Genomic DNA, 13,950 nt, shown 5'->3' on the forward strand with positions numbered 1-13,950 from the left:
CTGTGAATAAACAAGAGCTGTTTGAAGAATTGCTGTGTCGTCTGATATGTTCACCCACAACTTAACAGAAAGGGTGCTCTAAACCCCAAAGACCAGTAGCGTCCCAGATTATAAATTATACAAAATAACGTTTTTATGGGAAAGACGTTTTCTTGCTGCCTCCGGGCTGGTGACGGTTTTGATTTTATGTTAAACAAAAAGAGAAATGAGAAACGACAGTGCTTTGTAACAAATTACTGCCAATCGAACCCCTCATACTGAAAACTTGATAAGGGTGTTGAAATGATCTTTATCTACTGACAGTTGTGATGGAAGAGGCTATTCTCTATGGAAATGCATATTGGGTGGCACTCCTGGGCCTTTTTCCCCCGTGGCTTGCATTGTGTAAGGCATTGAACTTCAAATCAATGTTAATTCATATGTCGCTCAGATGACTGTGCTTCTTGTCAGCTGCTGGGAGAATTGTTTAGGCTGCAAGATAGTCACATTTAGAGTTTGGAAATGGCAGGGGAACTTTTTAAATGCACACACATCAGATCCTAAACACAGGAGCAACAGAAAGAGCTAAGAGCCAGCAAAATGATAAAATACAGGGAAGCAACAAAGATGCTGCAGCAATAATTTAAGTAGGGACCATGTGTGCACGGGAGGCGTTCAGCTCACATGCAGAGGCAAGCCTACCTGAACCACACTTTCTGAAGTAATACATGAACTGAAACACAGTCGTTCTTCCATACTGGCTCTTCTCTTAATTTTACAATGCAATTCTCCAAGCAAGCTATGTGTACAAAAGGCAAGCTATGGTAACAAAACCAACACCTACCTTTTTTTTACCTGGGGAAAAAGATAGGTCTTTACCTGGTGCTGAAAAGATGTCAATGAAAGCACTGGGTGACCCTCATGAAGGAGCGCATTCCACAGATGGGCACCCACAATTTTATTTTATTTATTTTATTTTTTATACCCCACCTGTCTGGATGGGTTTCCCCAGCCACTCTGGGCAGCTTCCAACACATATAAGAACATAATACAAAGGACTTTAAAGTTGTGCTAAAGGAAGAAAAGGTGATTGCAGTGAAGCAGGGTGAATTACAGTGGTACCTCGGGTTAAGTACTTAATTCGTTCCAGAGGTCCGTTCTTAACCTGAAACTGTTCTTAACCTGAAGCACCACTTTAGCTAATGGGGCCTCCTGCTGCCGCCGTGCCGCTGGAGCACGATTTCTGTTGTCACCCTGAAGCAAAGTTCTTAAGCCAAGGTACTATTTCTGGGTTAGCGGAGTCTGTAACCTGAAGCGTATGTAACCCAAGGTACAACTGTATTTGCATCTGACTTCACTTAGGAAAGTTGCAGAGCAGATCCCTGTGTATGAATTAACTTTGTCAAGGTAGCAACGTAGCCACTTGCCATTGATACAGAGTTGTCCAAGATGGTTTAAACAAAGAGGGATCGTGAGGAGTTCCAAAAGGATCTCTCCAAATTGGACAGATCAGCAGTAAAGCAGTCCATGTGATTCTATCAAGTGAACTGTCAATGACTGATCAGGGATGAGGCCTTGGGGTCTTAATAGATAGCTTGAGGAAGATGTCAACCCAGGGTACAACAGCTGTGAAAAAGTTGAAGCCTGTGTTAGGGGTCATTACGAAAGGGATTGAAAATAAATCTGCCACTATGGTAATGCTGTTATACAAATCTATGGCGTGGCCACACGTGGAATACTGTGTGCACTTATCGCCTCACCTCAATAGGGCATGAACTCAGTGGCCCGCCTTCTGAATCCTTCATGTAAAAGGATCAGGTAGACAGATAGATTGTCAGTGGTGCACATTTGCTGAAAATGAGGTGGTGAAGACCATTTCCCCTCTCCCTCTCCCAGTACAAATGGCTGTATCATCATTTGAAGCTGTGTCAAGTAAGTGAATTAAATTTGCACGAGATTAATGTTCTCTAAGCAAGCTACTGAAAAAATATTGGTGGGGATAGTAAATAAACTAAGCTCCATGACACATGCATCTATTAAATCTGCAATTGCTATGCTGGCAAGTAGAGGCAACCCATCCATTGGCTACATGGGCAATTTGTTCCAGAAACTGTAGCGTCCAACTGTCACTGCCTCGTCTTGGCCTGTCAGATATTTAAAAGGGTCTTACTGATGGGAGGGAAAGGTAGTCTGGCAACCCTAAAGCACACGTCTATATCTCTGAGACTAGCAATATGGGCAGCTGAATCGGGCTTGCAGTTCTGTTAGCTCAGTCAGCAGAACCATCAGAAGAAGAAATAGTGGTGATTTTGTGATAATTTAGAGATACTTCTTTGCAGAGCTTTGCACTAGGGAGATAGGACTTGCAGGGTTGCTTGTCAAGTGAATATATAATCCAGTTAAATAACCAGGGCTCCCAAATTATTCATCCCTGCAGGAAGAGAGGCAAAGTCAAGGCACAGTGAGCAAGCACAGGAGCTTCACAATTCAGACAGAGAAGCCACAGGACAAACAAGCTCTCTGGTTATTGTGAAGAAAAAGAGCACCGAGATGAGAATATAGGTCCCTCCAGACATCCTTTTATTGCACATTCATGATTATTTGTTCTCATGATGGTATCGGGGCGGTTATACGTGATCCCACTTTCAATACTGTTTGCACTTGCAGAAGTTTCAAAGCAGATGTACAATTGCAGATATTAATCTTGTGCAGTTTGAAGCGACTGGAAACATAAAAACTGACTCCTTTTGGAAGAAAACATAGTCCAGACCCATAAAAATATTGTTCAAAGTTTTACTTGCAGAACTCTTCAAAACAAAACAAAAATATCAAATGGTGTCCAAAAATAGCCATACAATATCTGGTGCTGTCCAGCACAGGCTCAGCATCTTAGAAATAAAAGATAATTCCAAAAGTCCAGACTGTCCCCCCCTCCCACTGACAGCCTGCATTTCAGCCTCCATTGGCCTTAGGCTATACAACTCTTGAAGAGCCATTATCACATCCTTTTGTTCTCTGTGTCATTCAGAGAAAGCCTAAAGCCAACACCCTTTCAAGATGACAGTTTTGCAATTCAATACCTCTGTCACCTGATCTAAGGTTACAACACTCACATGTTAGCTAGCAGAAAACAACAACTAGTTAATTATCTACTCAGCAAGAAGCTCAGAGAGCACTTAGAAAACTACTGTGGAAAAACCCCAATGTTATCAATATATATTTAGCCATTTTTCCATTTTAAACCTTCATTAATACTCAGCCGTTTTCCCATTTCTGTGTGAATTAAACCAATTCTACTTAACAAATACTGCTTTGTTTCTAATCGGTACATGTCCCATACTCTACTGCTGAAATAATTAAACCAATGGTCTGATTTAGCATAAGGCAGCTTTCAGTGTTCGAGCGTTTCCCGAACTACAGTACCAAGAAAAGAAGACGCCAGGCCCAATCTGCCTGGGCCAAATACTTCAGCAATTTACATGCTTCTGTGGGGTTTGGGCTGCTAAAGGTCAGAGGGTTGTTTTTTTTTAATTTGGAGATACAAAATGTCTGTGCCTTGCTTATACAAAAATTATATTGCAGAAATATGCACATTTTCTTGTGAGCCCACTGATAGCATAGGCGCACCAGTGAATCACATTATTATTATCTGGAATCCATCAAAGAAGGTCAAGATTTCATTTATTAAAATAATTGTAGTCAGCCCTTCTAAATCAAAAGAAGCAGCAAGGTTAGGTGGCTGACAAAAGCGACATTTAAAAATGTGCATTGTTACAACAAATAGAAAGAAATATATTGCTATGGGCCACCCCAGTTTTTGCCAAACAGTGGCACTTAACCACGGTTTGTGTTTCCTTGGGGAAAATGAGGCGCGTCAGAGACTACTGCCTTTATGAAATATGGTTTATTCACACGTATCTACTTTTATGGAGAGGCAGTTCACACCATTTACATCTCAAGAGGGGCTTGTCCTTCCCAGCAGCGCAGGATTGGATCCAGAGGCATCCTAAGCACTACCCCGTGTCTCTCTGTGACAGTCAGCCAGAATGGCGGCTTCCCTTAAGTCCCTGCATGAAGTTCCATGCACTTCCTCTTTCTCTTTCCCAGAAACACTTGCAAAAAACAAACAAACCCTCACCTCTTGCTTCCAGTAGCTCCCACCCCAGTCACCCTGGCAATCTCTGTTTCTCAAGCCCATCAGCCCAGTGGTGGTTGTTGTTGTTGTTGTTGTTGTTGTTGTTTAGTCGTTCAGTCATGTCCGACTCTTCGTGACCCCATGGACCAGAGCACACCAGGCACTCCTGTCTTCCACTGCCTCCCACAGTTTGGTCAAACTCATGCTGGTAGCTTCAAGAACACTATCCAACCATCTCGTCCTCTGTCGTCCCCTTCTCCTTGTGCCTTCCATCTTTCCCAACATCAGGGTCTTTTCCAGGGAGTCTTCTCTTCTCATGAGGTGGCCAAAGTATTGGAGCTTCAGCTTCAGGATCTGTCCTTCCAGTGAGCACTCAGGGCTGATTTCCTTAAGAATGGATAGGTTTGATCTTCTTGAAGTCCATGGGACTCTCCAGAGTCTCCTCCAGCACCATAATTCAAAAGCATCAATTCTTCGGCGATCAGCCTTCTTTATGGTCCAGCTCTCACTTCCATAATTACTACTGGGAAAACCATAGCTTTAACTATACGGACCTTTGTTGGCAAGGTGATGTCTCTGCCTTATGGCTTACCACTATCAAACAAGCCAGGCCATTAACAGCCTTTTGTTTCTTCAAGACCCACCCCACTGAGCTGTTGCCATGCTGACCTCAGGAGGAAGTTAGCCAATATGATCATTTCTTGCTAAATTCATGAATTTATGGGTTTGCTCAAATGGTATTCAGCTTAATAGTTTCACTAGCGCAATAGGATTGTCCCCACCCCCACTTCCTTCCCCTCCACACCAACCCAAATCTGCTCAAAAAGGTTGGGGGATCCCCCCAGGAGAGATATGGGGAGAGGAGAGTGAGAGAATGTTTCATTATGGAAGGAGGAATCTTTGTGCTGGCGGGACGTTTTGCTTAGCACTACATTGAATATGGCCCAGAGTGTGTATGTGTTTCTTTACAGCAGCTTTCTGAGCAAGCAGAAAGTAAAACTGACCTACGTGGAAGTGCAAATGGATGGCATTGTGTGGGGAAAGCATTGTTAGAGCAGCCTAAAATAAAGGCAAACTCGGAAGGTGGCAAAGTAAGATTTGTCACCTTGCCTTATCTAACAAGCACACCAAGACCAGAGTCCTCTTTCAGAGCTCCTCTGCCACACAACAAAACATCGCCTCTTATGTAGCTGTTGTTGACAAGTCACAGAAAATTACTTTTAAAGAAGCCACTTACAGGAAAACAGAAATGCTGAAGGAGATGAGAAGAAGAAGCATTTCCTAGAAGAATAGCTATTTAAGGAGCTGTGGAGCTGTGGCACAGGAGCAGCAATTTGGCATTATTATGGTATTGTCCTCATACCTGCAACTCAGCAGGCAGGTTGCACTGCAAATGTGGCCTTCACAGCTTTTTCTTCTTCCCTTCCAGAATTTGTTTTCACCTGTTGGTGGGGGTGGACCCCTCCAGAGGCAACAGAGGCCTGCTGTGACCGTTTGGCCCATCATTTTGAGGATAAAGTCACTCGACTCTGTAGCAATATAGACACTACCGCTATGACTACTGTTCCAACTGAGGTGTCCAGCGCTACGACTTCTCCAACTTTGTGGGGTCAGTTTTGATTTATGAGGTCAGATGATGTGGAAGGGGTGCTTGCAGAGATACTCCTGACGGCATGCCCTCTCAACCGGTGCCCATCACGGTTGGCGAAATTGAACTGAAGAAAGTGGGTCCAGGGCGGGGTGGCTGCTTCACTACGTCAGATGCTTGGCTGAAAGAAATATACAGATTGCAAACAGAGGTGCGCCCTGTATGCGTTGTATGCAGAATTGTTCCTCTTCCACTGCAGTTCGTCTTCTGCCAAACACAACATTATCTGTCTCTCAATCCACGGTGGCTAAATCACGTTGCCATCATGTTGTTCCACCCCATTCAGTTTAATACAAAGGAGACAAAATGCAGATTGGAAGAGACGTAATCAATTGCATATCGTTTGCAGACTGAAACTACAACAGTGAATGCTGATTGCATGCCAGTGTGGTGTAGTGGTTAAGAGCGATAGACTCGTAATCTGGGGAACCGAGTTCGCGTCTCCGCTCCTCCACATGCAGCTGCTGGGTGACCTTAGGCCAGTCACACTTCTTTGAAGTCTCTCAGCCCCACTCACCTCACAGAGTGTTTGTTGTGGGGGAGCAAGGGAAAGGAGAATGTCAGCCGCTTTGAGACTCCTTCGGGTAGTGATAAAGCGGGATATCAAATCCAAACTCTTCTCTTCTTCTTCTTCATGCACTGGATTGATTTCCATTCCAGACATGGAATGAATAAGTGAACCTCAGCAGTTTCCACCCCCATTTCTGTTTTCATCAGAATTGTCCAACATCCCAAACCAGCCATGAACAGCTCTGCTCTGTAGCATCAGAAGTAATTGTGTTCTTTCTTCCTTCTTTCCTTCCTTCCTTCCTCCCTCCCTTCCTCAGTAACCATTTGGCATATTGTTTAATATCAAATATTGCTCTAGTACTTTTGGTCTTTTATATGCAATGCAATGTGTTAATTTGGTTGGCTGCCCTCTAATAAGTACAACTTAATCAGACATGATTAGTTTTCAGATTGCATTAAAGGTGATGCCCACATATAGGAAACTCTGTTTCCAGTTAAAAGATGGAGCAATCATTGGAGAATTGGAGAACTCTGAAAAGAGGGAAACATTCACTGAAATAAGGAATGGCTGCTGTTTTAAGCACTATAATTTCTTGAAAGATGGAAAGGGGAGAAAATGCCAGGAGTACAATGGGGAAAATAGTGAGTTGCAATGATTGGACAGTGATGTCATGTGATGTCATAAAAAGTATACAGATACAAAGATGGTAACTCCAAATAAAAGGGTTGATATGTGTAGTGGTTCAAGGGGTTGCTCGTGCGTAAGCCGGTGCCCACACCTGGCTGGGTTGCCTAAGTGAACCTTTTCTGTCCGGACAGCCACTCACCCGTGGCTGTCTCAATCGCTGGCAGAATCCGTCAGTGGGCGTTTCTTAAACTTCTTCCAGCAAAGAAGTTCTTTCACGCCCAGTCGCCTCCTACTTTCCCTGCACGGAAGCCTTCTGCGCAAGGAAGGCGTAGGCAGCAGAGGACCCTTCCTCCCCCCACTGGTCCCAGGCAAGGAGTCATGTGACTCCCTCTCAGATTCCCCCATCTGCCCCCCTTCTCCACTGGAGCTGAGCTGATTCCCTTCCCCAGAAGATGGGCTGCTTCTCCCGATCCCTGGACGCTCTCTGGGATCCCTCTGGAGCTCTCTCTCTCCCTCCGGCACTGATGGCAGTTCCCTGACAGTATGGGAGCAAACTTGCTTCATTTGCCCATTTCAGAAAAGTCTCCATTTTGAAGAGACTCACCAAGGTTCTTCTTGGCTTAGAGTAGCTTGCTTTGATCCTGACACACTCAAAGAATCATAGAATTGTAAGGGATCATGAGGGTCATCTTGTCCAACCCCTTGCAATGCAGGAATCGTTTGCCCAATGTGGGGCTCAATCCTGCGACCTTGAGATCAAGAACCTTGTGTTCTGCCGACGGAGCTATCACTTGCTCAGACCAATGTACCATCTACCGGTAAGTCAAATGTACCAAATTCTCACCAAAACTAACTATTTTTAAGAAGATGTCATCTATTATCAGAGTCTATTCCACTCATTCCCCCTACTCACCCTTTCAAAAATTATTCAGAATAAGATGGAGTGCGCCATGCAGGCAAAATAGCGCATTGCAAATTGTGAAGCACAGTTTGGACCAAAGGGGGGACAAAATACAGCAAAATGCGTCGGATTGATAACAGGAGCAGATGTCCTCAAACACTGGGTGATTCCAGTTCAAGGGTTAATTGAACACATGTAAAAGCTTTGATCTGGAATGTCGCCTTTCAGCAGCTCTAGGGTTATCTTTGTCATCTTTATTTATTTTTAGGGCTCCCTTTGGATGTAAAAGGAGAAGCCCAACCGAGCACCATATAAGCACAAACCTTTATTTCTAGTAGATGGTGCCAAAGTCCCAGTCGCTGTTGTCTCCCACCCACTTTGCTTTCTCCACAGTAGTTTACTATCACCATCTCCTGGAATTGTTCATTGCAGGTGCCCTTTCCCTATGGCTTTTCAATTCCTGGTGTCTTAGTTGGTTCCAAGGCTGCCAACTTTTTAATGGGCAGAACTCTCTTATGCAACAAGCAGAAAGTCAGCAAGTTTTTAGCATGAAGTTGCTGGAGAAAGTTTCATTTCCTGAAGGTCTGTCTGTAATTGCAGCTGAATGGGCAGCCCAACTGAGATGGGGAGGGGAGAAACCATCCATTCAGTTTTACTCCTGTATCTCTCAAGGAACTACTATAAAAACATATACAGCCAAGATCTGTTCGAAGGGGAAATCTGGGCATGTGATGGGATGTGTCTCATTACAATCCATGAGATCCACCGAAGGCACTCTCTTAATGACACTGTCTATGCTAGTTTCAGACAGGCAGGGCATTCAGAGGAGAACCAGAAGCCATCTTCTGGTAAGGGAAGTCTCTTCTGCAGAGCCACAGTCCATGGTGAGCATCTTTTAGAAATATTGTGAACTCCTCACCCCATTATCATCATGACACAGAAAGACCTACTTGTTTGGGCTGGCCTTGGGTTATGTTTAAAAAGAATTCAGAAATTTCAGTGGATTTTAATCTGATAAAACATTATTCTAGTTTGCTGGATTTTCCTCCTTTTTTTGTTGTCTTGTGTTCAATTTTAATTTTGTGACCCATTCTGAAAAAATCATCTGCATGGGTATTTAGATATTTCTTTCTCCTATATCTAAAGTCTTAGTTCTAGAGAGGCAACTCTTGAGATAAGCCCTGGACCAAGATCTTTTATTTAAGGAATTTCACAGTATCAGCTGGATGATGGGCGATGGTTTGATGGCACACTTGTTTGCATGATGGATGCAGTCAAATAGATTAAGCAGCACAGTACACCAACTAGAAACTAAAACAGCAAAATTTTAAACTGTTGATAGTTCTCGTATGAAGTCATATGCACAGGGGGGGTTTTCAGTTGGAACTCGCCGTAACTCAATTCCAACACCTCTCAAGTGGATGCCATTGCCATAAGAGAACAAGGGAGGTGTTTGTGGTGAGTTCCAGCACCTCTTTTTCTGGAAAAACAGCACTACATAATAACACAGGGAATGAAGAAATTATAAATGACTCAGTGAGCAAACTAAAGACTGGTATCCAACTATGCCATGCCCAGTGTAAACTCTGTATTTTGTGATTTATATTGTGATTTTATGCTGTGAAGAACCCTGAGACCTGTGGGTATAGGGTGGTATACAAATGAATAAATAATAACAACCATAACTCATTGAAATCAGGGGACCCATCATGACTAACCTTTGTCCATTAATTTCATCGGATCTACTCTGAGAATGACTTGATCAGATACCAACCAACAGTCTAGTTCTAGGGTAGCCAACATAGTGTCTTCCATATGTTTTAGACTACAAATCCTATCAGCTCTTACCCTTGACCATGCTGTCTGGGAGTGTTGGCTCCCCCTAGTCTTGTTGGAAGTAAAGAATGAACTGGTAGGCTAAGAGGCTCGAGAACAAATTGACATCGGGAGAAAAGTCTAGAACACTTTGGCTGGTACATTAGATTCAGTGGATGAACTCAGCACCCGCTGTTCTCTTGTAATGCATTTGCTGATCCTTCCCTTTTGTGCTTGTTTGTTTCACTTGTATATTGACGGGGCAAGCCATCTAGTGACGCTTGACTCAAATTAAGTAAAAACTCCTCTTCACCCAGCCATCGGAGTGCTCTCCTGAACAAACACAAATCGAACACATCATTTCAACAGTGCTGGGAGCTCTTGACTTCCAGACACATTTGAAACATGAAGGATTGAGTACTCTTGACGTGCATCTACTGTCTGAAAAGCTCCTTGACTTTTAATTAGTTTCTAATCCATCAGGTCACCTCCCCAAATGAGCTTCAGGGTCACCTCAGGATCTTACGAGTATGCACATGTACATTGTTTTTTAGCTGCTGGACCAAAGACTTAAGAAAAGGACAATGGCTTAGGCCAATCTCTAAGATGGAAGGTTCTAGAACTTCATCTCCCAACCCCCAATTGCTTTTGATAAAGTCCAATTCTTAAAATGGCTTCAGGAAACATCACTCTTTCCCACAATAAGTATGTGGTGCAGTAGTACCTTGGTTCCCGAACAGCTTAGTTGTTGAAAGAATCGCCGCAAACCCGGAAGGAAGTGTTCCCGTTTGCGAATATTTTTCGGAAGCCAATCGTCTGACTTGGCTTCCACGGCTTCCGATTGAGTGCAGGAAGCTCCTGCAGTCAATCGGAAGTTGCGCCTTGGTTTTTGAATGGTTTCGGGAGTTGAACGGACCCCCGAAATGAATTAAATTTGAGAACCAAGGTACCACTGTATTTGGATATCACACACAAACACACACATTTCCACTTGGAAACATGCATTTCCTAGGCATTTTTTTTTTGTATCTTTTTTTTTGTCTTTTATTTGTATGCCACTTTTCCACACACACACACACACACACACACACACACACACATCGTGCACAAAGCAGCTTACGACAACAGCAACAAAATTCAAACGAACACTATAAAAACCATTTCATAATAAAATAGCAACAGTTCCATAGTGATGTAGCAAAACAATAACACAGCAACAATTTCATAATAAATAGCAAAACAATAGCAAATATAATAATGTACCAAAAAGGCATTCAAATACTATAAATATAACAAGATTACATAAAGAAGGCTGATCGCCGAAGAATTGATGCTTTTGAATTGTGGTGTTGAAGGAGACTCTTGAGAGTCCCAAGGACTGCAAGAAGATCAAACCTCTCCATTCTGAAAGAAATCAGCCCTGAGTGCTCACTGGAAGGACAGATCCTGAAGCTGAGGCTCCAATACTTTGGCCACCTCATGAGAAGAGAAGACTCCCTGGAAAAGACCCTGATGTTGGGAAAGATTGAGGGCACAAGGAGAAGGGGACGACAGAGGACGAGATGGTTGGACAGTGTTGTCGAAGCTACCAACATGAGTTTGACCAAACTGCGGGAGGCAGTGGAAGACAGGAGTGCCTGGCGTGCTCTGGTCCATGGGGTCATGAAGAGTCGGACACGACTAAACGACTAAACAACAACAATATTACTTAAACGACATGCAGCATCCAATAGCAAAAATAACAATGGTGCGTCACAGTTTCACCTTAATCCTAGAAAAACCCCTCCAATTATTTTGTTCACGGTTGCTCTCCTTCAGCAGCTTCCAAGGGGAAGGGGGGGGTCCCTGTTTTGGAGGGTGGGATTCAAACCAACGACTTCAAATTACAAGAAAGGAGATTCTGACTAAACATATGGAAGAATATCAGTGGTGGTTTTTAAGCAGAGCTTGGATGGCCATCTGTCATGGGGGTTGGACTAGATGACACTCGAGGTCCCTTCCAGCTCTGCAATTTTATGTCTCTACGATGCACACAAGCGTTTAAAGATGCATGCACATGTACACACACTGCCCACATGTTACATGTTTGCTGCAGGCAACACCAGTGTGACCGTGATATTTCAGGTTTTTGATGGAACTGCACTGGCTTCAGATCAGGTCACGATCAAGCTATTGTTACTGACATACAAAGCCCTGAACGACTCAGGAGCCGGTTATTTCAAAGACTGCCTGTCCCTGCATAGACCCGTAAGACCGCTTAGAACTTCTGGTGAAATTTTACTTGTGGCAACTACAGAACATAATAAGACCATGGCCTGCAAATGGACATTTTCAATCCAAACAAATAAACCATTTTTAAGACTATGCATTGAAAGCACATGACTTTCCTGGGAGCTGTAGCGTGTTAAGGGTGCTGGGAATTGTAGCTCTACGAAGAACAGCTCCCAGGATTCTTTGGGGGCAGCTATGTTGTTTAAATGCACTGGAATTGCGTGGTGAGTATGCAGCCTGAATAATTTTTATAGCCATTTGCGGAATGGGGCTTTGTATACAGATATCCAACTTTGTCACCTTGAGGCTAAGGTACCCGACCTGGAGAAGCTGAGAGAGTCAGGAAGACCTTCCTTCCAGTAGGCAGATGTGACAATTTGTATAATACACTAGATAGCCCATTTTCCACTAATGCCTTCTATCTGTGCTCCTGTTTCAGTTGTTTATTGAATTAATTTACTTGGGAGCTTGGCGTTCTTTAGGCCAAAAGTGAGGGGGTGCTGGACTGCCTGGGTCTCATGCATCCTAACTCACTTGTTCCCGTGTTGCTTTGTCGCTGGGGATGACTTCATCCTCTGGGTCCCTCTCCTTGCTGACGAAGTGGCAGATTTGCATAACTGCTTAGAGAGAAATGGAGGCGAGTCTCCCCATATGCTAGGAGCTTATTATTGGCCTCAGCACAATCACCAGCATTCCGTTCCATTTAACCCATGAAAACCAAGTCACCCCCACCCCTAGAGGGTCAGAAAATATATAGTGCAGCTACATAAAATTTTCTGTCCACAATGTACATGCCAAAGCGGAGCAGAGACCCTTGGCATCTTTGATACCTCCTGCAAAGGAAGGATGACTTTTTTTCATCTCGAGAACAAGTTCTGGGAAGTGGTGAAGCTGTTTGTACCATATTTGAGGCCTGGCTATTCAAAGATTTAATTATCTGGTATAAAATACAATCTGTTTAACATGTGTTGAAAGGCTACATTCTTCTGTCCTGAAGATGAACTGAAGCCAAATCAAATAAAAGTCTATTTCAAGCTAAGAGGTTTTCTTAAAATAATAATAATAATAATAATAATAATAATAATAATAATAATAATAGCCCAGCAACCCTCAACTACTTTGAGTTGCAGACATAATTTAATCAAAAAGAACGGGCAATGCCTGGCAGTCTAAACCATCCTACTTTCTTGAGACAAAACAGTGTCTGTGTTGATGCAATAAGACTCTCTTCTCTAACAATGTGATAAAGCTCCCCCTCCCTCACACACACCCCACGCCCCCTCGACAGTGTTGCTTGTTAAGACAAAACAGCTAATGCCATTGTCAAAGGGGCTCTCTTGTTTATTCCCAAGTCAGCCTCAGAACATATTGAACTTTCTGTGAGTTTTCCAGTCCTGCCCTGCCATTGACCTCAACACTGCTTCACGGCAGGTCACTCTCATTCAGGGCTTAACAATATAATTTGCATGCTGGCTAAGCCAAGGGTCTTTCCAGATGTAGAAGATGCTAATCACGCTGCATTTTGCTGAATAATGAGAGACCTTTTTCTCTTTTCGGTCTGCCTGGTTTTTCCAACAATGCAACCCCAAGACAAGCAGCCACCTCTCTCCCCGGCACATGAAGCAGCCAAGCGCTTGAACCACAAGCTGCAAACTGAAAAGGCAAGACCCTTCCTACTCACTAGGTCACCCCTGCTCCCTGCCTAACCATTGCCAAGGCACAAAGAAAATTAAGAGGGTTTTAATAAATATGCAAAAGGCCAGCGGTCCAAAGATTCCAGCCTTGCATTCCAAACTAACTCCTTCTACTCCACTAGTGTTTAGGGAGTAGGAAAGAATGCAACATGCCTGAGGCCAGGAAGGAATATAGATTAGACAATGATAACAACAACAACAACAACAACAACAACAACAACAACAACAACAATTTATTATTTATACCCCGCCCATCTGGCTGGGCCACCCCAGCCACTCTGGGTGGATTCCAACAAAACACTAAAATACAGTAATGTATCAAACATTAAAAGCTTCCCTAAACAGGGCTGCCTTCAGATGTCTTCTAAA

Source organism: Podarcis pityusensis, assembly GCF_964106645.2.
Source record: "Podarcis pityusensis genome assembly, chromosome: 6".
NCBI lineage: Eukaryota > Metazoa > Chordata > Lepidosauria > Squamata > Lacertidae > Podarcis > Podarcis pityusensis.